The 27484-nt window shown below is 37.4% G+C and overlaps 1 protein-coding gene and 2 long non-coding RNA genes across 4 annotated transcripts in view; 2 read left to right on the forward strand and 1 right to left on the reverse strand.

The window, feature by feature from the left end:
- LOC139966150 (proline-serine-threonine phosphatase-interacting protein 1-like) overlaps nucleotides 1–11949 on the reverse strand; it is a 93309-nt gene extending 81360 nt beyond the window's left edge. For both annotated transcript variants that reach the window (XM_071968890.1, XM_071968888.1), the window contains exons 1-3: nucleotides 11792–11949; nucleotides 8159–8320; nucleotides 5511–5624 (exon numbers count right to left, since the gene is read on the reverse strand). The gene's annotated coding sequence lies outside the window, so the exon portion shown is untranslated. The remainder of the gene's footprint in view (nucleotides 1–5510; nucleotides 5625–8158; nucleotides 8321–11791) is intronic.
- Nucleotides 1845–3901, forward strand: LOC139966153 (uncharacterized). The gene is made up of 2 exons (XR_011792488.1): nucleotides 1845–2457; nucleotides 2884–3901. It is a non-coding gene; the product is annotated as an uncharacterized lncRNA (long non-coding RNA).
- Nucleotides 11950–14333: 2384 nt separating the features above from the next.
- On the forward strand, nucleotides 14334–27034 carry LOC139966152 (uncharacterized). The gene is made up of 8 exons (XR_011792487.1): nucleotides 14334–14626; nucleotides 15995–16180; nucleotides 20277–20389; nucleotides 21508–21665; nucleotides 24952–25007; nucleotides 25763–25865; nucleotides 26339–26383; nucleotides 26846–27034. It is a non-coding gene; the product is annotated as an uncharacterized lncRNA (long non-coding RNA).
- Nucleotides 27035–27484: the final 450 nt, after the last annotated feature.

A 27484-nucleotide genomic window follows, 5' to 3' on the forward strand; every position in this document is an offset into this window, starting at 1 on the left:
GGGGCGACCGCCCCCCTCCCCTTCAGCATGTTTCTTTATGATATCGCTAGTAATTTCAAAATAGAAAATGCTTAGATGCAACTAACAAGGCCTTGGAAGTGTCATTTCCAGCGATGTGGGAGGCATTTTCGGCCAAAATTTGCTTGTACGCTTCGCGCCAACTCATGGCAAATTCCTCCCTACGCGCCTGTACGAATTTGTAAAGCAAACAGCAGATATCACATCATACAAGTGAGCATGAAAATGGCGTTCCAGGATGAACAGCCTCAAAACTGCCCGACTTGCCCGAAAAAAATAACCAAAACTTTCGCGCGCTCCGCGCGCGTTCAACATGTTAATGTCAATATCATATAAGCAAGCATAGGTTATTACATCGCATGCCATCGTGTACCGTACAGTCCGTGAAAGTTGCTCAGTATACCGCGGGATGCTAATGTAAACAACGAAATGTCCTATGCAGATGGAGAAAAAGCATGGAGGTCCAATTATGTCATAACTCTCTTTAACATTAGTAATGGCGAATTAGGGGCTGCAGCCTCCCCCCCCCCTCCCTCGCCTCCTGCGCCTATATGTGTAGTGTTCGGTTTCGGAAATATCTGCTATATTTTTCATTTCCTTCAACGAAGTTTTACAATAGAAGTTTTAATATTTGTACACCAATAAATTAACTGTATCTGAGTTTTCGAAAATTTCCTGACCAACATTCTTCATCACACTTCCCTCTACTCGTGCAATTTTGACCGGTCTGTTAGGGGTTGAAGTAGGTTTTTCTATATTGGTGTCCATAGATGAAATTTTGTGCAACATTATGGGTATTTTTGAAGTGAATTTATTCACGAGAATTGTGAATTTTCAAATTCTGAACAAATAATGGGCTTAAAACCTTGAAAAATGGTGCTTACGGGTATTGTGGGCCGCGACGTAGAATAGACAAAAAGCAATGATCCACAGGAGATGCGATGAGGTCGAACACGATGTGTGACTGGTGAAAATCTTCAATAAGGTTATGGATGGAAAAAAACTATTGGGAAATACTTGGTTCTCAGGCAAAAAGTGTACATCTGGTTGGTCATTTTCAAGCCCGAGAAGTGCCATTACCGGTGATCTGGGGGGTATCAAAACCAGACATTTTCTTGTACGCTACGCGCCAACCGATGGTGGCGCTCCGCTTAGATAGTAATTCGCGCCCCCCCCCCCCGGGTTAGAAAATCCTGGATACGCCCCTGATATATATACTATATATGGGACCATTACTAGAGGCAACAGATCAAATCGTGAGGACCATTACTAGAGGTAACAGATTAAACCACTATAGGACTCTATTTGGCTGCAGCTATTCAGAGTAGCCTATATATAGCCTATATATAGGCTATATATATACAGGCTGTATAAATGTGCTAGCCTATATATAGGCTCTATATATAGGCTATCTATATGTGCTATATATATATTTATTTACTATATATATATTATATATATATATATATTTATATATATATATATATATATATATATATATATATATATATATATATATATATATATATATATATATATATATATATGGGACCATTACTAGAGGTAACAGATTAAACCACTATAGGACTCTATTTGGCTGCAGCTATTCAGAGTAGGACGACTGCTAATTCTTACCTCAGTAAGCCTAACGTATGAGGAAGAACTTATTACAGTGGCTTTATCTTGTTTACCTTGCAATAAATTAGCAGGTTTTGATGACTTGAAACCTGGCATAATTAGCAAAGTTATTGCATATTTTTCCAAACCCCTAGTTCAAATTTTTAATTGCTCTCTGGCAAGTGGGATAGTTCCAGATCAGGTCAAAATGTTTAAAGTGGCCATGACACGAAAATTTCAAAGTCCTATATTTTTGGGATCCATCAAAGAATGTTCTCTAAAACATGTATCAACCAATCTGCCAGTTTAAAACTTGATTTTTCAAGTCGAAAATTGAGAATGAATTTACCCTTTTCGGCGTTTGAAACTTTGTTTACTCGAAAATTTTCCGATTCGCATGACGTCATGTGACGTCACGTTTTGAACACATTTGTTGTCGCTGCTACGGTACCATTCACGTACACAGTAGACAAGTACACATACCACTAGTAGTTACTAAACAAAACACCGATCACAAGTGCGATATCAAATCAAAATTTCCTGTGAAATGGCGGATCCAGAGCCAAATGCGGCAACCGAAGTTCAAAGTGATAATGGTTCTTCACTAGGCAGTGAAATTGGGCTATAATTAGAGTGCCCTTTCTCATATTCGAAGCAGAGAGTGAAGGCGATGATCATTCCAATATTGAACCGAACGCTGAGGGTGGAGCGGAGGTGTTAGAACCGTATCAGTTCGAGCCTGTTAAACGAGCCGAAATTGAAGCTCCACAACATATCGAAGAAGAAATCCGTTCGAAACCATTGCAAGGAACATACAACGTGGTAAGAATTTATTAACGAAGCATTTAAAAACAAAATCCAGTCCATTTTGTGCATGTGTTGTTGGAATTCGCGGAACACCCTAAACCGTATTGTGCGTTGTGTTACGGTAACTTACAACCCATATGTAGAGTGTGTAGTACTAGTAGGGTTGGTTGCATACTGAAAGTTTGGCTCGGGGATGTAAGTTGCATTATGCAGCCATGCTAGGTAGGCATATGTGTTATTTCATACTCATTATTACTTGGCTAGTACTTTGGCCTGGAGTTTTGCAAATCAATTTTCTGAAACAAAAGAATGTTTCATGATACATGGAAGGTGTAAAATCACAACAAATGTAACCATAACTGTACATTGTGTGCCTGCTTGTTATTGTGGACATCATGGCCAACATTAATACATTTTGAACTTTCATAAATTTTTTCCCAGGCAGTACAGATACATAGCCTACGGTCAACAGGTTCAATGATACTTGGGGTTCCTAGCAAGACACGTCAGGGTTGTGCTACCATCATGTGCAGTCCAAAGGATCAGAAGTGATTTTCCAGCCAATGGTCATTACACTGGATTCAAGTTGCCAGGAGAAAACTCATTGTATAGGAAGCCTTTCTAAACTACGATTGTGTTGGATTATCAATCCGTCAGGGTTCCCTCAGTGTTGATATATTGAAATTCAAGACTTTTAATTCAGGATGAAAAGGTTATTTTCCAGACCCAACATCAACAATAAAAGAAAAGGCATGTTTTGAAGCATTTGGACACAAGTATTGGCATGACCGTGATGTCATATAATATGTGCATAAGGGAACGGGCATTGACCTTTTTAGGGGCATTTACCTCGTTTGATTCGTACCTTTAATCTGGAAGCCAAAATAACCATATCACCAATGATATTTGACAGAAAAGTCATAATAAAGACCAATGGAGGCAGCAGAACTCTTGAATGTTTAGACTGTTTCTTCAGCAGCAGTTGGTTTGTTTTGTAGTCTTTCTTCAAAAACTCAGCAGTACACCCTGTTAATGGTCTTCGATTGTTTTAATGCGTGTGATGCTGTGTTTCACATTGCCCATCAGTGTTGTACGTGTCGTCGTGCGTGGGTAACATTTTTGCATGTGAGTTGCGTCGTGCAGTGTTTCTTGGTTTAAATAACCCTGTATTGTATTTGCTTCTGGATTATTCTAATTAATTTGTCACAACAACGATTGATAGCGATGGACATGCAACTGCTTTGTAGGCTTAAAGCAAAAAAAATCATGTAAGTTGTTTTCTTTTAACCTCCTTTGATGTCACAAATTACATTAGTGTAATTTAAGAATGATAATGTTTATGGAAAGTACAGTTTTACTTTTATGTCATATAATACAATGATTGTTGTTAATGTTAGTTCAGATTGTCCAGAATGACTGTCTAGAACTGATATTGAATAAATTTTGTTCAATGATTTAACACTTGAACTATGTTGTGTGAATTTTTGGCTCTGTGACTTTAAAATAAATCGCTTTGAGATTTAATTAAACAACCTTTGGAATAAAATCTTTTTACCTACCTATTTTGACCCATCCCCATTACCCCCACTCCCTCCACAACATAATAAATGGTTTTCCTGGAATAGGCATAAGAAATTATTGCTATAATTAACTGATCCAGCATATTCCAGAAATAAATTGGGGCACTGAGATTTGTTCACAAGAAGATGTAACCCATCGCCTCTGAAGCTAACCTCATAGCTTATTAGTATACAATAGAGCAATGAAGGGGGTGTTAATTTAGATGATACAGTAAAATCTCTTCGTCTATTGCGACTTCAGTGTAGTAACGCTAATACTATAGGGGAACCATACTATAGTACTACTAGTGCTCGGCGCGCTACCTCCTAAGGATCGCCACTTGCCCCATTGGAGGTTTCCTGTTCCCCGATCTGGTCTTCAGAGTAGTTTTTTGTGGATTACTTGACAGAAGAATGACTCTTTTATGTCGAACCGTTAAAGTCCATTTGTTTTATTTCATAACAAAAAGGAGGGATCGTAGTATGCTTCCGTGAAGTGTTCGCTTCATTCGAACTGCATACTGGCTAGGCCCAGTGAAATCGGCGCTGGTGTTGTGCACTAACTTGGTCATAATCGCCGTGTTTTTTTTCGTCCTTCAGCCATGGATGAAGGCTAATTGCATGGGTAATGATATTTATGCAGCCCCAACAACACAACGGACCGGCATTTCTCTCGGATAGTTTACAACAGTTGTAAAACAAACTTGAAATTTCTAACGATATAGCGTAATACAGTGGTTGTTCTCTCAGTGTAAATGTGCGTGTACTGTATATGGAACGATATGATCGTCGCGCATCCGATACATGCCTGAGCTTTGCACGTGTGTTCCTAACATGACGTCATCATTGTCTTGTTGTGAAATCGCATTCTCAGGTATCTATTTTCGGATGCGATTATTAAAACGTTAATTACTAATTAGTCCTTGAGGTTTTCAAGGTGTTGAGGATAGTTTTGAACATAGATTTTCTCATAGATTCAGAGGAAGTTACTCTCGATGAGTTGGATTTTTCGTGTCATGGCCTCTTTAAAGTCATTCCTATTTACCATATGACAACTATAGACCAGTTTCTCTTTTTGTCAACTTTCTCTAAGATTTTTGAAAGAAACGTGTATAATCGTATGTATTTTTAACTTAATTAACAATCACAACCTATTGTATAATGGTCAATATGGACTCAGGCCTAAACACTCAACGGAGCTGGCACCCGTTGACGCAATTGACAAGTTGTCCAATGCCCTAATAATCATAAGATTTTAACTGGATTTTTTTTCTAGATCTTTCGAAAGCGTTTGACACCACCGACCACAACATTTTGCTTTATAAGCTTAAGTTTATCATTATGGCATTGGATGAAAATGCCTTGAGTGGATAACAACTTAAGTTATTGTTTTAGTATTTGAGTAATGACATAATCCCCGTATGGTTATATTTCTATATATCTACAAAGATTAAATGATGGATTTCGTATAACATATAACAGTAAACAACATGTAACATAACAGCTTACCTGTGCCAGTTGGGGGAGGCCATTGGACGACAGCGCCCAACCGCCAGGGGTGAAGTTCATTTCCTGTTGCCTCTACCATGAAATCAACGGAAATATCTTCCGGGAAAATGAAAGCTGCAAGAAAATAATTTGATAATAGTGCCATGGTATTCTTAGTAGATAATCCGGAATTGTGATGCTTTATACATCGACACAGACATGGCAATCTTTACGTAATTGTGTCTGTCACCCCGCCAAGTTATTATATTTTATCTCAATGATCCATCGACACATACTCATACTACATATCTGTATGAAAATTTGATTGATTCTCCAAAATTAATGTCGAGTGACTACTTTCACATTGGCTTCAGAAACTGGCTAATTACCCCCACCTCCCACCCCCCCCCCCCCTCCATCGATTTTAACATGTTTGTATTTTCAGATCGAAGGACGGTCGCCGTTTCTAAAGATGGTAGTATATACTTTGAAATTAGCGAGTTACTCCATGTGTGCTGAAAGAGGCCCGTTGGGCACCCCTCCCAAGAAGCAATTCTAACGAACAGTATGATTCGAACAGCAATGACCAGTAAACGAATAGAGGTTAAACCGTTTCCGGTTTCCTCCCTTATGATCTGAATTGTTGTATAAACTAATAAATAAATAAATAATAATAATCAGTAGTGATTTTTACGACGCTTAAACGACCACAATAATCACATGTGCTTTTGGATTACAACTAACATGTCGGGTGGCTTCCAATTCAACATTTTAACTCAAATTCGGAATTCTTCAATTTAGAGAAAGTCATTTTCAAATGGGAAACCGTAGATTGTTCTTGGATGAAAAGAACCCACCTTTACTTTGACCTGGCCGGGTATCGAACCCGGAACCTCTAGATTGCTAAGCCTCATTGCTTCAAATGCCACCGCCTTTATCCACTCGGCCACAGCCCCGTTACGACGTTTCCCCTTCCCTTCCCACCCCACATCTTGGTGTTTCGCCCCCTAACCCCACATCAGTCACTTAACTTCCTTACTTAACTACATTTTCTTCTTGTTACACTCCTCCGACTCCCTTTTCATCTCCATTTCTGCACTTTCATCGACCAGCTTCATTTCACCCCACTGCCGATTGTACTTTCCATAAGGTTACTTTATTTAGTTTTCCGTGTTTCAACCCTGGGTTTATCAATCCTTGGTTTAAGTGTGAATTCCTTATTTTCAGTTCGTTCAAACCGCTACTGGATAAGATCCTGTGATGATCTAACTTTTATACATTTACCTGCACGGGTTATCTCGTAGTAGAGTAACAACCAAATTGTTTTTTTAACAGTTGTTTCTCTCTTTCGCTGTATAGAATTCATGAAATCGATATAGTTTACGGGATATGAGTACATCCATATAGTTATTGGGAATTGAGTAAATCGATATAGTTGATGAGAACTGAGTAAAACGACATAGTTGATGGGAATTGAGTACATCTATATAGTTGATGGGAATTGAGTACATCTATATAGTTGATGGGAATTGAGTACATCTATATAGTTGATGGGAATTGAGTACATCTATATAGTTGATGGGAATTGAGTACATCTATATAGTTGATGGGAATTGAGTACATCTATATAGTTGATGGGAATTGAGTACATCTATATAGTTGATGGGAATTGAGTACATCTATATAGTTGATGGGAATTGAGTACATCTATATAGTTGATGGGAATTGAGTACATCTATATAGTTGATGGGAATTGAGTACATCGATATAGTTGATGGGAATTGAGTACATCTATATAGTTGATGGGAATTGAGTACATCTATATAGTTGATGAGAACTGAGTAAAACGACATAGTTAATGGACATTGAGTAAAACGTTATATTAGATCGAAATTTGGTAAACCGCATAGTTTATTGAAATTGAGTAAATCCATACAGTTAATGGAAATTGAGTAAGTCGACATAGTTGATGGAAATTTAGTAAATCGATATAGTTTATGGGCATTGAGTTCATCGAACGGATATAGCTTCGACGATTGGTCAATATCATCGCGAATAGCTAATTTCTTTCTATTCGAGTAGCCACTGTTCCATGAACATATCATGTACACAAGGGTGTAGGAACCGGGGGGCTGGGGGCGCCAGCCCCCCCCCCCCCCAGTGAAAAACATGGAGGGGCGGAAGTATCATTCCGTCCCCCCGCTTCGCAAGTCAAAAAACCCCTTTTTCATTTCCAAATGAGAAAAAAATCTCATTTGGAGCACCAAATTGCATCTAAGGCCAGGTGAAAATGCAAAATTATATACAAAATGGAGTGGGTGGGTTGAAGTGTGCTATATTGCACCAAACTGCATCCGAGGCCACCTGGAAATGCAAAAAAATTCGAAAGAGGAGGGGGCACCCCCTCCCCTTTGGAATCTTCAGCCCCCCTACTCAAAAGTACCTTCCTACGCCACTGCATGTACATCACATAGTATCAAATCTGTTTACAATCGGTTGTACTTTTTGTTTATTTCTAGAGTAAATTGCCTGTCACCTCTTCATGATCATGTCAAATGGACGGTTTTTTTGTCACTCGATTGAACAATGATCACTGCGAGACTGATTTTGAGAAATAAATCCACAGAAAAATGAGGGTGGGGGGTATAAGAATGTCGGAATGTACTTACGCAATTTACAGCACTCCATTCTTGTCACTGGTGCCAAAAAAACGCAAGATGTAAAAGGCGTAATGGTGGCTGAGGTGAAACTTAACCATACCGATCCTATCACAATGAAAGTGAGCCTAACCCACACGTACTTCATATTCGTTGTATACTAAATGGCTCATACTGAAAGGAAAACGAAAAATGTTGGTCGATCGCATCTTTATGATCATTTCAAAAACAAAACAAAACGAAATCTTGGTTGAATTTAAAAAGATGATTTCATTGTTCAACATTTAAAACTTCTATAGGGTGTTTGTAGATTGTATTTTACTTTCAATCTAATTAAAATTGAAATGAACTTGTATACGTCAAATTATGTCAAACCACATTGGAACTTCCGATGGCGTAGGAACCGGTGGGCTGGGGGGGCGCCAGCCCCCCCCAGTAAAAAATGTGGAGGGGCGGAAGTATCATTCCGCCCCCCGGTTCGCAAGTCAGAAAACCCCTTTTTCATTTCTAAATGAGAAAAAATATCTCATTTGGAGCACGAAATTGCATCTAAGGCCAGGTGAAAATACAAAATTAAGTTTACAAAATGGAGTGGATGTTGAAGTGTGCTATATTGCACCAAATTGCATCTGAGGCCACCTGGAAATTCAAAAAAATCCAAAGGGGAGGGGGACACCCCCTCCCCTTAAACCCCTCCCCCAGGCCGGCCATCAGTCTTCAGCCCCCCCCCCCCCACTCAAAAGTACCTTCCTACGCCACTGATTGGAAGTATGCCAGGAAAGCCACCAAAATTGAAATTGTACCGAGAGGGGTAGTAATCGATGACTCAATGGTTGAATGTGTGTCTGAGACTATGTACATAGGCCTAGGAGGCGGGGGGGGGGGGGTGCTGCAGCCCCCAACCAAATATTTTTGAAAAAATTTGGGCAATATGCTGAGAATTTTTCGGGCACCTACTGAAAGAAATATCTTTTGCAATGTGTTTTTCAATGGTTAAACTTATATTATTATTATCATTATTATTGTACCAACTTCCCCAATAATTATAACCAATCATATGGAAGGGTAAAAACACGGCAAATGATTGCATGTTATTGGCAGGCGATGTTATAACCGATGAATGTCTATATGATATACACATTAAGAACAATTTTGGTTATATATTTCGGGAAAGTCGTTACAGCCCCCCCCCCCCTCCCCCCCAAATCAAATTGGTCTCCTATGACTATGTACATTAATAATAATTGGTGTTCGCATTGATGAGATACTAACATTCACCAGTCATATTTTCTAACATATATTGCTGAGAGTTTACTACATTGTATCTACATAACATACCTTGTCCCGTTTATCAAGTTAGAGGTGAGGGAAAACAATATTTGTTACATCGATTCTGTCTCATATACGCTGTTCCTGTTTGGTACCATTATTCATTAACTCGTGATAAACAAAGAATGAGGGCTTTCTTAAAGTATTGTGCTAAGATTTTTAAGTTGGATTATAAGAACATTACTGGTGAGGTCAATGGTGCAGCTAAAAGTGAATTGATCAGACTCACCAGGCACATTCATAGGGATAGTAAAACACCCTCGTAATAAAGAACTGAAATCACTTTGTCTATATTACAAACTAACTCTAATTTACGAAATCGTGCAATAAAAACCAAATTGTAGGGTTCCAGTTTTCAAAAAACTCATTTATATACAAAGCATTTATGTTTATACAAAATGGCAATTTAAAATAATTTGATTTGATGTAACGTGTCTTTATATACTATTTCCTTAATCTTCCCTTTTGCCTTACATTTTGAAACGTGTTGATTGTGTTACGAACCATTTAAATGCCACTGTTGGATTGCCTTTAATCGCTTTTCTTTGAATTGTTATTGTTATTTTAATGTTATGTATCATAACATTTTATACTCCCCTATTTATTAATTGTAATTTAATGTTATTTATACTGTAATAAAAAAAAACTGAAAAAAACTGAATGGATATGTGAAGAAAAGCCGTGAAAAGTTTGACGATGAACTGGTGAAGTCCTCGGCTCTTCAATACATGTATAATTGTTACTGTAATAGTACATTGTGTTATCAGTTGCAATAACTCTGCAATCTTTAAATTTTCGATTAGATATACTTGAACAAGAGAAGATCCTTTGGATTATAATAGGCACCGCCATTTATCTTTGACAAATTATTTTTGGAATGGATTTCCTAGCAAACACGAAAACGTTTTTAAAACGTTATTAAAACATTTCGTCTTTTGTTTTGATAACGTTATTTATAGTGTAATAAATATGTCACGAAAACGTTTTCAGGCTATTATTTCAAAACATTTTTTTGTTAAACTTGAATATAAAATAAATATAACATTAATATCTCATTAAAACTTTATGCCGACGTTTTATATAACACCACATTTAACGTTATAAAAACATATTTTAGAGGCTCTTTTAAAAATGTTATGATAACGTTTTGTGTTTGCTGGGTTAAAGCAATGTGTTTTGAGTTCATAAAAGTATTATGTTATCCTTACAAATGCTTTAGCTGTACTCTTTGTGATTCAAAAAGTCGCTTCAGGAGAACAACAAATATTTGCACGCGCTGCTGCTATACTGCTAAAGTTTCCAGGAACCTCACAAGGGCTTGGAATATACATTCCAGAGACATGGAACTCCTCTTTGTGACATGTATGTTTTGTGCTTATAAGATCGCTTTAGGAACGAGAAGAAAGAGATATATGAGACTTCTGCAGGAGCTACTTGGAGCTTCAACTCACCGTCTCTACTAATCTAATGATCACATCTAATGATTGACAATTTTGCCGCTTGTGTTAGTTTATTTTCGAAACATTGCTCGGCCAATCACCGCAGTCGATCCAGACGAAGCTAGTCTGTCGGCCTCTAAATCGATCCATACCACTTTGAAACATTGGTGAGTGTACGTCGCTGCATAGGCCTACACACTGTGATATAGTAGTATTGGTTGCAGGGGCGTAGGGAGGAATTTGCCAAGGGGCGAAACTGTAGGCAAACTAAGCGTAGCGCCACCATGGACATTCAGTGGCTGAAAATGCCTCCCAGATCGCTAGAAATGGCACTTCCCGGCCAGGCCTTGTAAGTTGCATCTTAGCCATTTTGTCTTTGGAAATTACTAGCAATATCATAAAAAACATGCAAAAAATATGCTCAAGGGGGGGGGGGCTGCCCCCCCGCCCCCCCCCCCCCCCCCTTGAGCATACGCGCCTGATTGGTTGGTACAATATAAAGTGACATCACACATTCAGCCTAACAATAAACCCTTGATTTCACTGATCAGAATTTATATTGTTGAATGTCAGTAGGACTATAGTATACAATATTATCCCATAAGAAAGACCTAATCACAAAAAGTTCAGCTTCTGTGAAAATTTACGACACAAAGATAAACAGAATTACATGCAGTTTAGGCCTATATACTTACACACACTCTGTAACGTATTTTGAAAACTAGGAGATTTATAAAAGGAGCTTTACGATAGAAGAAAAGAACGTTAATTGCTACGTTGATCATGCATTGATTTGATAACACACGTAAACAATATAAAGATAAGATTTAATGAAAATTAAAGCCGAAAGGATAACAGTTTTACGTGTAATACTTACAACAATAAATAACTAGAGAATGCTTAGAAAACACGCAGTCCGTTGGATCCACGAAATGAATGTAAACTATTTACTTTGAAACTACGACACAGGCTAATTTGGAAGTTAGCATATACGGTGTGGTGTAATTTAGAGTTATTCAAGTGTGATGTCTAGGAGTAGAAATGGAACAATTGATATATAACAAAACTTTATTATAGGCATTTGGATATTTTAATGTGCGTCACTGTATACAATATAACCTACGTCAATTGCAAAGTGACTATTCTGCCTGTAAAATGCGTCCCTTTTGTGAACGCACTATGATATATGAATAGAGAGAGAGAGAGAGGTGGGTGGAGATTAGGCACGTATATGCCTTTATATAGTTCTAATAACTATGGTATGAATCATATGGTAAAATTTCCAAAGGCTTTGTGTTTAATAAGCTACACTAGTTTTGTAAAGACAGCACAGGGCAAGATCGTTATATATAATACTCATATAGAACAGAGTGGGGGTATAGTGGGGGGGGGGGGTGGCTGAGAGGGAGGGTTCCAAGTGTGTGAAGCTACAGACATAGGCTAAACAACGAATGTATGCGCAACAGCGCTTACGCACAGCCGCTGGTAAAGGTTGTGCAAAAGTTGGTTTTCAATTGCTAAAAGGGTGCGAATAGTGGAAATGGTTTAGAACCATTGTTTTAGAAGAATTGACATCACCATCCACTATAAATATAAACTTCATTGAATTATGTTGCTTATCATATGAACTAAACCTCTTTATCGAGATGAAGAAGTTTGACTTTACGACAGTGGGACACACTGTTTCGACGTTGAACTTCTTTGAAAGCTGCCAATGGGGTGGTTCAATCTTTGGGCTTTTTATTTCTTCATCTAGTTTTTTTTTTTAAAAAGAGATTACTTTGGAGTAGCTAATTAGGCAAAAGGATAGTGGTATTTTGTTAGGAAAAAATCGTTTTAGTAAAATTCTCTGTTTGTTTAATGAATTTATTTGCATGTTTTAGTAGTTATGTCGCATTCACTTTTTTCTTTAAACAACTCTATATTATAAATGTCACCTTGATACTTCTTCAAGTTCCCAGTTTTCGAAGAGATACTCTTTTCCATTTTAGTAACCTATGAAAGAGCCCTTTTGAAGCTAAAGTAAAGGAAACTGACCTTCAAACAAGGAGGGGGGGGGGGGGTTCTACAATAGTGGATATCAGCCCTCTTCAGTGTGCATTTGAGAGAAGCTTAGGATTAAGAATGTAGTTGAGACACCAACCCCGCCCCTCCAATCAGATAAACCACTAAAAGAAAGGACCCTTCACTCTCAAAGTGGGCTCGTTTAGAAAACCGAAGGGGAGATTCTACCTGTATAGACTAGTGGCATGCACAAGTGGGTGAGAGAGGAAGTGGGCCCAGGGTTCAGTCGGGTTTTCTTTACAATCAGTGAGGGAAGAACTGGACTAGTCCTCCTGGTGTCACCAAAACAGAACTTGTATTGTTCGATACAGGTGACAAACGCCTACAGTGGAATTACGACCTTCCTTCTCGGTTTCGAACCTCCTGACATACAATCAGCGTCCGTAGCCTAGTGGTTAGGGTGTCCACATATAAAGCGGGAGGCCCGGGTTCGAATCCCGGGGGAGGCATGAAGTTTTTTCACTGTTCTGGATTTTCCAACTCTTTGCCATTTCAATTATATATATATATTCATTCGCCTTTGTCGTTTACCTCCAAGAGTCTGTTCAAAGTATCTCTTTCGAGATCCGGCTTTAGGAATCACAAATGATTTCGAGTTGGTAAGCATCATGTTTGCTCTCTAGACTAGGGCAAATATATCACCAAATCAGGATTAGTTGTTCGATACAGGTGACAAACGCCTACAGTGGAATTACGACCTTCCTTAACGGTTTCGAACCTCTGGACATACAATCAGCGTCCATATCCTATAGTGTTTAGGGTGTCCGCATATAAAGCGGGAGGCCCGGGTTCGAATCCCGGTGGAGGCTGGAAGTTTGTTCACTGTTCTGGATTTTCCAACTCACTACAATTATATATATAAATATAGATATATATAAACCTCCATTGCTTTTATATATATATATATATATATATATATATATATATATATATATATATATATATATATATATATATATATATATATATATATATATATATATATATATATATATATATATATATATATATATGAAATAAAAATACAACAACGAATAGACAAATTCATCCAAAATGCTTGGAATCATAACGAAGCAAACACAATAAAACTGATACAATTTTGATATAGCCTACCGCGTTTATTGCGTTGGTGTATGTATATCGTTCACTGAAAGATCTTCCTAACAGGCCACACTGCGGCTATACACTTGCATGCGTTTACTATATTAGTAAAGAAAAAAAGTCAATGGCATAAACAGAACTGCCTAACTTGCAAAAAACATAATAAGAATTTACTATTAAACGTACGATGTCTAGGGAATTTCTATTGAAATACAACAATGTGCGAAAAAAAAACTATAGTGCTTAAGCATTGACTGTGACTTAGTTGGACGAATAAGCTAAACATAAATGCGAATTTTGTGTGAACCATTTACAAAATTGATTTGAGCTTCATTCACTGACGAAACGGATACGATACGTTGAGATAGGATTACTATCATTTAATGTAGTATGTGCTCTACTATTTACCTTTGCCGATACTGGTAGCGTTACCCGTGCGATATATGGGCAATTGTACGGCGCTTGGAATTGCCTCGAAGTTCACTTCGAGAAAACCGTTGAAATTGATAGTAACCACATCACCTACCATAATTGCCTTGTTATGCAGGTTTGTATAAACTACTAATATATTTTAACTGAATATATATATACTAGTGTCCGGGCTTGTTAAATAAGCTGCCGGGTGATTATTTTTTAAATTGGCACATTATTCTCCTCACCACTACACCTCACCACCGCGAAACGCCCAACGGAAACGTCATCAGCCCGATCCTTTACATCTTGTACGTCGGAGACATCTCTCATCCAGACAACGCTTACATTAACAATTCGCAATATGCTGATGACATCGCCATCTGGACCAGCCACAACCAGCCACAACCAGTCACACAGAGCAGAGGAATACCCACAACGCTACATCATCCGAATACACAACTGTTGCGACGATTGGAGAATGGAACTCAACCCAACCAAGTCACAGATTCTCTACATCGCCAAACACAACAGATTAAGAAGGAAACCACATCTTACACCCAGCAACATCGTCATACCATTCGCCAATCAAGTTCGCTTCCTGGGAATAACCATCGATAAACAAAAACTCACCCGCGGGCACCACCATCAAAACACCCACAAGAGGGTCAGTCAACTCGTGAATCTACTACGAAGAATGGCTGGATCATCGTTAAACCCCAGAGCATCACCACTCACAACCATGAAGATTTAAAAAGATGATTAGCAGGCCGCTCTTCGAATATGCAGGTCCTGCCATAGCCAATATCAACTCAGCACAAGCAGAACACGTGGAAGCCTCCCAGGGGAAAGCATGCAGAATCGCCCACCACCTACCTCCAGAAACAGACAGCAACACAACAACCAACATAGCCAACATCCAATCAGTAGATCAAAGAATTCAACAACTATAACGGACAAGCTCCTCTCTTCATTTCATTTCATTTTATTTATTCAATCCAGTATAAAAATAACATATTTATAAAAAGGAGTACAAACATAAAATATATTGATAAGAAACAATGTTAAAGATGTTATAAGATGTTAAGATGATATAAGATTCAAAAAATTAATCTAAATCGAAGGATCCAAAAGCTTAGATTGAAAGAAGATTGCAGCACGATAGATAAATGAGTTTCTAAAAAGCTGTATTCTATATTTTGGCAAGATCTGTCGATTACTTAGACTTTGTTAGCATACTGTTTCATGAAGAATGTAGAGGATGGTTTTGGTCTGCTTTAATCGTATTAGCCATCCGAATGAACTCCATGGTAGCAGTCGCAATTTAACAGTGTCTAATAGGAGGGTTGAAATCTAACCTCAAAATATATACTTCAAAAACTTTGCTATTCTAAGTTTGTTTTTATAAACTATTGACATTTCTATTTTCGCAGTTTGTCTGTTTTTTGTTGTTGACACTTTTACTTTTATGATGTTCATCAGGTTCCCTCCCTTCTTCTCATAGGTTGCTGGTGGACCTTGCTAGAGATTATTATGTCGTCTATCCGTTATGCTGTTTCGAAGCACATCTTCGCTTCTTGGATGTTCCAACTTTTGTTATATACATTAGCGCAAAACGATTGTCCGGGAAACATACATGGAGGAGTAAATCTATGTGATGTGTGCTCGGATGTTGATTGCTGCCTGTATCGTGAGTATACACAACTCTCATATATACTCAGTCATACTCTCATACTATACATGTACACAACTCTCATACTCATACTCGAATAGTTAATTGGAGGGGTCTCATTTTTACCTGCAATCTTTAAGGATGACTGGAGACAGAATGTCTTGTTACTCTGTCGATATGTCATAGCCAAAGAACCAAACATCCTGTGTGCATGGTGATAATGATGATGATGATGATGATGATGATGATGATGATGATGATGATGATGATGATGATGATGATGATGATGATGATGATGATGATGATGATGATGATGATGATGATGATGATGATGATGATGATGATGATGATGATGATGATGATGATGATGATGATGATGATTCTTTAGCTATTTTGGTTTTCAAGATAATACATACGCTGTAAAATATACCAAATCAATGGATTTCTCTGAATTAACGATGACGTCATTTCTTAATTGTTGATGTTAATTCATTGTTTATAAAAAAAAAATAACAAGGCATGTTACTTAAACTTGAAAAATAAACAACGGAGCATCTGTTGTATGATGTTCAATACCATTTTTAGTTGACACAGTTTTAATTCAATTTCAAAGTGTTATTTGAGGCTCTAAAAGTCTTTTTGTTTTCTTTCTGAGTTTGTTTTGGCTGCATCTGAGAAACAGAGAAACCTGGTGCTCTGTGGCTTAGACTAAGTAGTCCAGCCGTTTATATTGTACGGCCCTCAGATGTTTTAAAGGGTAATTTCTTCCAAGATTAAAAGTGGTACCTATAGACTGATAACAGTCTTGTAGCAGTCTACATTATACTTAAATGAACTTTGTGTTTAAAAGTCATTCCTTAATTATGAGGAGTGAGAATTCCATCTTCGCTATTGTTTAGGTTGATGAGAGTTGTAAATCGGTAATTCTCGGTCTTGTCATCCCGCACCTTGATAACTGCAATGCTCTTTATTTGGTCTTCCATATACGTCATTACTACCACTTCAATCCATCCAAAACCAGGCTGCCAACGATAGTGCTAGTGAGTGTTTACGGAGCCTGCATTGGCTTCCCATAGCTCAGCGAATCAAATTTAAACTTATTTGCTTAGTATTCAAATGTATCCATAACCAGGCTCCAGATTATCTCCATACCATGTTGATTACACGTGTCTCCCCATACAGCATCAGGAGCATTTCTTCCCACTCGTTATATATTCCCACCACGCGCACCAAATTTGGTAGCCGGGCTTTCGCTGTGTGTGGGCCCAAAATATGAAATGACTTGCCTTCGTACGTCTGCGGGATCAGGTGTACGGCATGCCATACGTTTCAAAAATGTCCAAAACAATATAAGCATGTCCAAAATAATATAAGCATGTCCAAATTTATATAAACATGTCGAAACTAATATGAGTATGTCCAAAAATAATAAGAGCATGTCCAAAATAATATGAGAGTGTCGAAAGACTATATGAGCATGTCCAACATATTAAAAGAATGTCGAAAAATAATACAAGAGGGACAAATGTAACTGCCTAATTCAATTTTGTATTGAACATTTTGGCGTTTTAAGTTACGCCATATGTTGCAAAATATCCAAAAAAATATAAGCATGTCCAAACTTATATGAGCATGTCCAAATTTATATAGACATGTCAAAACTATATGAGCATGTCCAAAATAATACGCGCATGTCCAAACACATATAAGTATGTCAAAATATAATATGAGCACGCCCAAAATTATATGAGAGTGTCGAATAATAATATAGAAGTCTCGAGTGTAACTGCTAACTTCAACTTTGTTATGAACATTTTGGCGTTTGAAGTCACGCCAAATTTTTTCAAATATCGAACTTTTATATTGGTATGTCGAAAAAAAATTAGCTTACAATACCTTCTTTAGAGGTAATTTGTATCAACTGACACAATGGTTATCATTATGACAATATATTATTGAAACATTCTTCTGTTTTTGTGACGCAAATAATTCAAAATATGTAAAAACAAGACCATCACCTAACATTTTTCCTTTTTACATCCCTACGTAATGTGAGTGGTTTCGCCCTGCCTAGAGGTGCTGAGATTATTCATATATTGTTGCGAAGGCAAAGAAGTTCACGTGCGAAAGTACGTACAACATGCACAAGCGCTAACAACGTACAGTAGTTATCGCACATGCGTACGTTGACAGTGAAAATGAACTACTATACTGTGTTACTTTTTTAACGGAAAATTGTGACACTTAATTACGGTTACCAGGCGAAGTCGGACACTAGCCCAGAATTTAAAAAAAGAAGCCTAGGTTAGGGGTATTCAACGTTTAATCTTCACTCTCAACTTTTAACTAAATTTCAAGATGGAAACGTGGGAAGAACTCGCCAACTACATATTATTGATTAAACCGCGTCACCGCGTGGAATGTTGGACACAGTGGTTCTTCGTATTAAACTCACTGATAGTTACAGCACCTTGGGGCCAGGTTGATCACTCGCGCTACGAAACAACTCAACTAATATTTCCTCGAAAATAAAATCGTTCTTGATCGAAATATCATTAAAATATTAACACACACACTAATACGGTAATGGATGAACTGTATATCGTCTTAAGTTACGCTGGATATGGTGTTTTTGTTTTCAGCATACCAAAATAAAAAGTTTGATATTTGGAACATATGGCGTAAAATTCAAACGCCTGACTGTTCATTACAAAGTTGAATCGAGCAGTTACGCTCGAGACTTTTGTATTATTTTTCAACACTCTTATATTATTTTGGACATGCTCTTATAGTCTTTCGACACTCTTATATTATTTTGGACATGCTCTCATTATTTTTGGACATACTCATATTGGTTTCGACATGTTTATATAAATTTGGACATGCTTATATTTTTTGGGATATTTTGCAACAGATAGCGTGAATTCAGATGCCAAAATGTTCACTAAAAAGTTGAAGTTAGCAGTTACATTCGACATGTTCATATAATTTTTCGACACTCTCATATTATTTTGGGCATGATCATATTATTTTTGGACATACTTATATTAGTTTCGATATGTTTATATAAATTTGGACATGCTTATATTTTTTTGGACATGCTTATATTTTTTTGGACATGCTTATATTATTTTGGACATGCTTATATAGTTTTGGACATTTTTGATACATTTGGCATTCCGTACAGGTGTCTTTCCCTACTTTCAAGAAATCCCCTAAGACACATCTTTTTAGCGAAGCATTTGGTTAAGTCTCTTGCCTGTCTCTGTGGTTGTCTTTTGTCTTGCCTAGTTGTTATTTGTATCTTATCTTCGTATTGCTTACTTCTTTTTGTATATACTTGTGTTTAGCTATATGTTTTGTAAAGCGCCATAGAATATCTTTTTAGTCATGGCGCTATAGAAATATTGTAATAATAATAATGTCTCTTTAGAAGATTTGAATGCAGTCCTTTTTGTCTAAGAGAAAAAGAAAGAAATGTAGCTATACGACAACGCAAATATATCACTCACTACCCTTGCATAACAAAGTGTAGAGAAATAATTCTAATTCGATGATAAGAGTTAAATTCACATCGCTGTGACGTTATTATTCTGGACACTTTGAAAGAGTGAATTCCCATGCACTGATTAGAAACTAATAGTGTTGTGAAGATTCAAGTAGGCCCAATAAACTGCAATGGGTCCACTATATTCTTTTCTGTCCAATTCGGTTCTCATAATTCAAGCTGTCGGTCACGGTTATGATTAAGCACACAACCGGTTAACACAAAAGGTACGGCGTTTTTAGTTGAGCGAAAAGACAGTGTACGTATTTCATATTCGCTGAAATAACTTTAATCCCATAACAACAACAAAATGCACTATTTCAGAGTTTACACAAAATACAATGTACAAGTCCCGTGGAACCGCATGTTTCTTTTCCAATGTGTTTATGCTATTTTCTTGTCACAATTAAAATGATAGATAACAAATGTAGGCAAATTTGGCATAAAATCATTTCCCATGTCCAAATAACAGAATAAATGGATGTAACTTCAATACGAATTTCAAGATGAGGTCAAGAAATGCAGCTTAAAAGTAGTTTTATTTTCTCAATTTTGTTTCTTTATCAGCGATGGTTTCGGAAGACACACTTGACCTACGTTCACGGTGGAATCGACTGGTGATAGCGACAATCCATGGAACGTTAAAGCCTCCTTACGATGGGATCCGCCAACAGGGAATGGTAAGTGAAGAATAAGTCTATGCTACAGTGGTCCTGAAGTGACAGCCATGATGTACACTCACTATGTTAGTATATCAGGACATCATAGCTAACTTGGGCTGGTGCTGTGGCCGAGTAGATAGAGGCGGTGGCATTTGAAGCAATGAGGCTTAGCAATAGGAAGGTTACTGGTTCGATACCCGGCTAGGTCACAGTAAGGTGGGTTTCTCACCCAAGCGCAATATACGGTTTTCCCGTCTGAAATGACTTTCTAAATTCAAAAAGATTCCAAATTTGAGTTAAAATGTTGAATTGGAAGCCACCCGACGTGTATGTTGTAATCCATAAGCCCTTGCGGGTTTCTCCCACATTTGTGATCGCTTAAGCGTCGTAAAAATAACTACTGGTTACTATTGTTATAATTTGTGGGTAAAAATTGACGAAATGTGAAACAATTGTCGATGTGTTATGACTTGTCAAGTTACACTTATATGCCATCTAGTCTAAACATGTCATCTAGTCCAGACACAACAACTGGAACCCCCATGGTCCAAACAAGAACAGTATTAAAACATTGACTTTAGACAGACTTTTTAGTCTTGACATTTCAAAGTTCAAGCGTCGAGAGTAAAAGTGAGCGCTAATCAGCTTTCTATAACTATGGATATTCACCTTAAAAATATGTTAAATCTATGGAATGCTCGGTTTCCATACCAACCTTGACGATGAAGATGGCTCCTCATTGCAGACCTATACTTTAATATTCAGCCAAGGCACTGTTTTACACATTCTAATAAAAAAATAATATGTTTATATGAATTTCATATGAACAACAGAACATTATTGCATGACATTCAACATTTCTCTTTGACAAATTTGTGATGAATTAGAAAGTTACCCTTTCATGATATTAATCTCTTACGTGGTCAAAACCCCGAAAACAAAAAAAAAGCCGTTTTAGTTGAAAATGGGAAACTGTTGGCCCCTTTCCTATCTCCCGTCTCATATATGGGGACAAGAGGAATACGAAGCAAGTGATAACAATACAGACATTATTGCATGTCATTTACATTATGGTTATCTTGTCTAAAGTTGCGATGACGTCACCATGTTCTTTGTTTCTCTCTTTTGTATATTAGGCAATTACAGCTATTCTGTAGACTTTCGTCCTAGTGTCTCACAAAGTGATATTGAGGATATGGACGGTAATAAATCGACATTGAATTATGTAGTAAACTGTCAACAAATACCGACTTCCACCAATTGTCTCGATCGGTTTTTATTCGAGACCGTAACAGTAAGTATAATTAAGTGCCTAATCACTCTATACTCATAGCTATTACAGTAACTACTGTTCATTTTCCAAAACCGTGCATCAGTAACTACTGCGATGTGTTCGTAACACGGTAACATGTATTACAAGTGGCACAATAACTATACTACAAAGCTGTTACACGTTCCCATGTAAGACAAAGAACTGCGCGACTGGACAAGGAGTCTATGAGTATTTGACGTGGTAAACTATAACTATATTAAGGCCTAATTTAGACGTGGAGCTACCCAAAAGGCTAATCTAGGTCCCCCCACTCCCCAACCTTAGGTCCCATTTTGTGTATCTGTTTTGTATCTATTTGAGACTTGCACACACTCACCTGTCCGTGAAGAATTTTTCAATCAAATAGATTTACTGATCCGATTAGAGCAAAGTTAGTCACCAACTGAATTTCGCATGTAGTATAAAACTAGGGAGTAGTCTTCGTTACCCAGCCGCCGCGCATTTTAACCTTTCGGACTCGTAGTTCAACGTGTAACAGCTTTGCAGTAATTACTGTGCCACCTGTAACACATGTATGATGTTACAGTGTTGCGAACACAGCGCAGTATAGTTACCGAAGCACGGTTGTGGAACATGAGCAATAGTTACTGTACTAGCTATGAGTATCGGGTGGCCTCATAGTGGAGATGCATGCAGGTCTTAAGCGGCGCAATGGTAATGGTTATGGTAAAAAATACCAGGAAAACCGGTTACTGGCGCGGCAGCTTCTAATTACTTGTTTTGGTAACTTGTCGACAGGATCCGATACTAATCCTGATCATTCTGATTATTTCCGTTACCCTAATCGATAATCATATAAAAATGCAGTTCATTCGAATTAACGAGGGATAATTACATTTCAAAGATGATAAGAGTAAAAGACACAAATTTGACAAACTATTCATTTGCTTTTGCATGTGACTAAAATACATTTCTAAGAAAAACAAGGGGGGGGGGGGGTCGGACGAAGGCGTGAGCAGCCGAAGTCATCACCATCGAAAAGATTATCCCTACTTATTACAAATTAAAGAAGAATATGATCCAAGCATCTTGGTGAAATTTGCATTCATTCCTGTATATATTGCATTTCTCGAGATATGGATCGAATTGACATTTACACAGAATGTGTCATAAGTGAACGTGAAGCTAACAAGTGAGATTTCATAATTGTACCCATGTATGAAAGCAAAATAATTTCTTCTCTTTGTCCCCCCTTTATTTTCCACTCTACAGATTTGACCTTTATTTGGATTGGATATGTTATCCCAACTTTGCTTTATGGAATGTGAATGTTATCAATACCTACACATGTGTCTGTATTGTATCAATGTGTTAATTCCAACCATAATTTGAAGAAGAATATCTAAAGAAAAATATCAACAACAACAACAACAACAAAATTACAGTGTGAATCTATGACATCACACCCGTTTGCTTCTAGTTCACTGTTGATATACAAACATGTCAACTTTAAATATTAAAATAAAACAAACTGTTGGTTATCCACTAACGAGCCCGTGTAAGACAATGTGTAAAAGTAAGAGGGCGTGACGTTTTGATCCTACCAGGATCTTCTTCAGAGGCTGAATGACAAGTAGCTACAGTTATCCTCCTACCTCTCCTTTTCCACCTGTTGGTTTCTTTCTTCTCTCCATCCCTTTTCTACTAATCCCCTTACATCTATCTCTTTTGTGTTTACCCTGCTTATTAACCTGTCTGTATTCTGTGCGTGTAAATTGTCCCTTCTGTTACTGTTACTTGTCATTCAGCCTCTGAAGAAGATCCTGCTATTGGATCGAAACGTCAGGCCCTCGTATACTCTTATTTTACACAACTTTAAATATTATGAACTCGAAAACGATACGTAGGAGTAGCAAATGGCCCCAGGTTGCTTGGATTGTGTTCTTCTGTCATTAGCCAAAAATTATATTTCTCCGCACTATCCATTTAAAGAATGACCTTAGGCACTAATTCACAATCACAACGCGTACATAGCGCGGCGACCGCAATATAAACGTGTGTTATGCTAACACTGCATGAAACTGTGCTATACATTACGTACATTTATATACATACATGATATATATACACTGTACAGGGCAATATATTACATATACCGTATCACGTGACCAAGACAGAAAGTGGAGTAACGGTGTACCAGCGAAACCTATGAAATTGGCCCGCTGAGAGAATACCTTTAAATGTTGATATATTGCAGAACATTAGACACACTCTTATCAATCCAAGTTATATTTCTACAACACTTTTAATCTATAAAAACAAAAATGACCATTGAAATGAGTGAATGTCATCAACCAAAGCGGCTGGACCATTAAGTCTAATATACACATACCATAATGTCAGTTCCTCTGATGCAACACAAAACTCAATAGTCAAACATTATACTTTAATAATGGCCTCAAATGACATGTTTTACAATACATTTCGAATTTGTCAACGAACATATGGTGTTGAATTATCACCCAAGGGTGTTCTCTTGTTGACATGAAATTAATATAAAATGATTTGGATTGAGTTATTAAAATTTAATGAAAAGTGGATCATCATGTTGAAGCCTCAAAGGAGCATTCCATAGTTTGATCACATTTGAAAATCTATTTCGACAGTCTAATTTTTACCTTTTTCTTGAACTATAACTATCAAAACTAAAATTATGCCTAAAGCCAGCCTTTAAGTGTACAACCGGCCCACCGCACCTCCCGTATACCTTCTCCATCTTGGTTATATTCAGTTTCCTACAATTTCACTCACCTTGGCTCTTGCAAATGTTAAAGCCGAAACATCAGTTGACAATAACAAAACCCTCCCAAAGCCCCTACTGAATTAAAATATTTTAATTAAAAGTATTTTAATTCAATATTATAATAATTTAATATTTTAAGAGCCTAGCAACTGTTACCTTGTTGACCGTGTTAATTCCAGTCATTCTCCCAACTGAAGGTTTCCCTCCTAGGGGTGTCTAACACGGTTACAACGCGTTATATTCGTATTCGTGCTGCAAAGGTCCAATCACAAAATTGGCACATGCAGGCCCCTTTCTTCAATTGGAGGCAACTATAAACGACTAAATAACTCCCATGGATTAGCTTGAATATCCAGACACAATATCCATGGTTATTCTCAAAGACTCACAACAGGTGTTCTAGTGAGTAAAGAAATGAAATATTTCACTTTAACTAATGAACTAATAACATGAAAATTCTGTACTTTATACTGACCATGCTTTATGTAATATTTCTTTCCGTAGCACGAGCCTACGGCTGAATTTGGGGGCTTACTTTCGGTTATCTCTACCACATTCGGGTATGTTAACAATATAGGTTTTTGATTTAGCGGGTTTGTATTTGTTTTATTCCGGCGAAAGATAATTTTCACGTTTCATCTGGTGAATTATTATGTTTTTATTTCCTTTTTTATTATATGACGTGATTTTAGCTTGATGAATTCTGTGTGTTTGTTGGTGGTTATTGCTTACAGCCTATTATAATGATGTACTTTTTTATTAGTCATATTAGTGTGTGCTTCTGATCAAGTTCATTTGCATTCATGGAGAGCTTCAAGGGCGTAGGAACCGGGGGGCTGGGGGCGCCAGCCCCCCCCCCAGTGAAAAATATGGGGGGCGGAAGTATCATTCCGCCCCCCCCCCTGCTCCGCGAGTCAGAAAACCCCTTTTTCGTTTCCAAATGAGAAAAAAATCTCATTTGGAGCACCAAATTGCATCTATAAGGCCAGGTGAAAATGCAAAATTATTTACAAAATGGATTGGGTGTTGAAGTGTGCTATATTGCACCAAATTGCATCTGAGGCCACCTGGAAATGCAAAAAAAATCCAAAGGGGAGGGGGCACCCCTCCCCTTAGACCCCTCCCCAGGCCGGCCGGCCATCAGTCTTAGCCCCCCACTCAAAAGTACCTTCCTACGCCACTGGAGAGCTTGTATTGATAAGTCTCCTTCCACCACCCCCATGCCAATCCCACCCCATCCATAACCCCATTCCCACCCCAGTCTTGAAAACCAATCGACACACTCGACTGCTGAAGTATTTTCTTTACTTTTTAGATTCAATCGGTGGTTAACGGCTCGTTTGCTTCTAATCATCTCTGCGAGACCAGAGAGAATGTTATGTTCGAAGGATTATTAGCACCCTTGATTACTGCTCCAGGTATACACATCATCTTATATAACTTATATATATATATATATATATATATATATATATATATATATATATATATATATATATATATATATATATAACTATGTACATATCATGAGTATATATATATATATATATATATATATATACGTTTATATACGTTTATATATATATATATATATATATACATATATATATATACTTCATGAAATCAAAGCCACATGTTTTCATGTCCCTCGAGGTTTGTGTCACCCCCACCCCCCCACCCATTGAAACGTATTTTAACACCTTGTTTACAAAATGGAGATTGTCATTGGCAGCGAAAAGTTAATGGTATAACACTGCACTTTAAGTATTCCATGTGAATACATATATTTTACATTGTCCCTATGGCTACGAACAATTTTGAGCTACAACAAACATGAATTTTAAGGCGATTATTACAAAATCTTTCTTCGTGTTTTCTCTTTCCTTTGTAGACTGTTTTGAAAGTACTAAGAATATCACTTATTGCAACATGCAACGTAAGTATATATGAGAAAGTATATATTTGGTATATCCACTAAGACAGATTTTGTTATAAGTTCTTAATAATTTCATTGAGCAGTTTAGTTACAGAAGTCATCATTTTACGATATAATGACAATATTTATCCTATAGCAATATGATGTGACGTGCATGTGCGATGTGATGTGATATGACGCGACGACGCAATATCATCTTCCAATCAATTTATATCATATATGGATACAAAAACTTTCTTTTCATAATTATGGTTGCTTACGATCATTCATTGGCGTTTTGTATCTTTTGGCGTTCCATGCGAGCATTGTCACACAGATGTTAGATTTTTTGTTTTGTGCATACATCTTGATTAATCGTGCAAATGACCATTTTCTTAAAAAAAAATCTCATTTCTTATGATCCAACTGATGTTTCGATTCACATGGAAGTTAAAACTGTGTTTATAATCCTTTCCGATACAGCCAAGGTTCCAATAGCTAGCATACCACGTGATCTACATGTGGAATATGACCTATACGCTGACCCCGAATTTGCGTTAGTTAATGTATCGTGGAAGGAACCAATATCTGTAAACGGCGAAATTAAGTCATACAGTGTCGCAATTACCAAAGTTGTTAACGAGGTCCGTACACTGATTGGCGAACCGATAAAGGAAGGTTATATTGTAGAATCAATGTGATGTAGGCCTATAGCAGCAATACCGTTTACTGTAGTTAACGAGGGACACTGGGTGTTGTTATGATGATCTTACTGGTGATGTGGAAAACAATACCTTTAGGGCAAGATGTCACATGTTGATATGTCTCCCCCACCCCACCCCCTCCCATCCACTCTCCTCACCGTATGTTAGGAAAGCTGTGGGAATGAAGAAATAGGAGGGATGGGGGTGGGTTAGGGTGGCTTCAGCGTACCGATGAATCACATGTGAAAACGCCCCGGAATTCATGAAAAAGATGTGACAACTGTATAACGCATTTGCATAGGGTTGTGTAAGAATATATATAAATATATTTTTAAAATCCTTTTTTTTCTCTATGAACGAACATCCCAACCATTGTTACTTTCCTGTCGTCTTTTCCTCCGAGTTCACTGGAAATAAA

This window comes from Apostichopus japonicus, chromosome 4, assembly GCF_037975245.1.
Source record: "Apostichopus japonicus isolate 1M-3 chromosome 4, ASM3797524v1, whole genome shotgun sequence".
NCBI lineage: Eukaryota > Metazoa > Echinodermata > Holothuroidea > Aspidochirotida > Stichopodidae > Apostichopus > Apostichopus japonicus.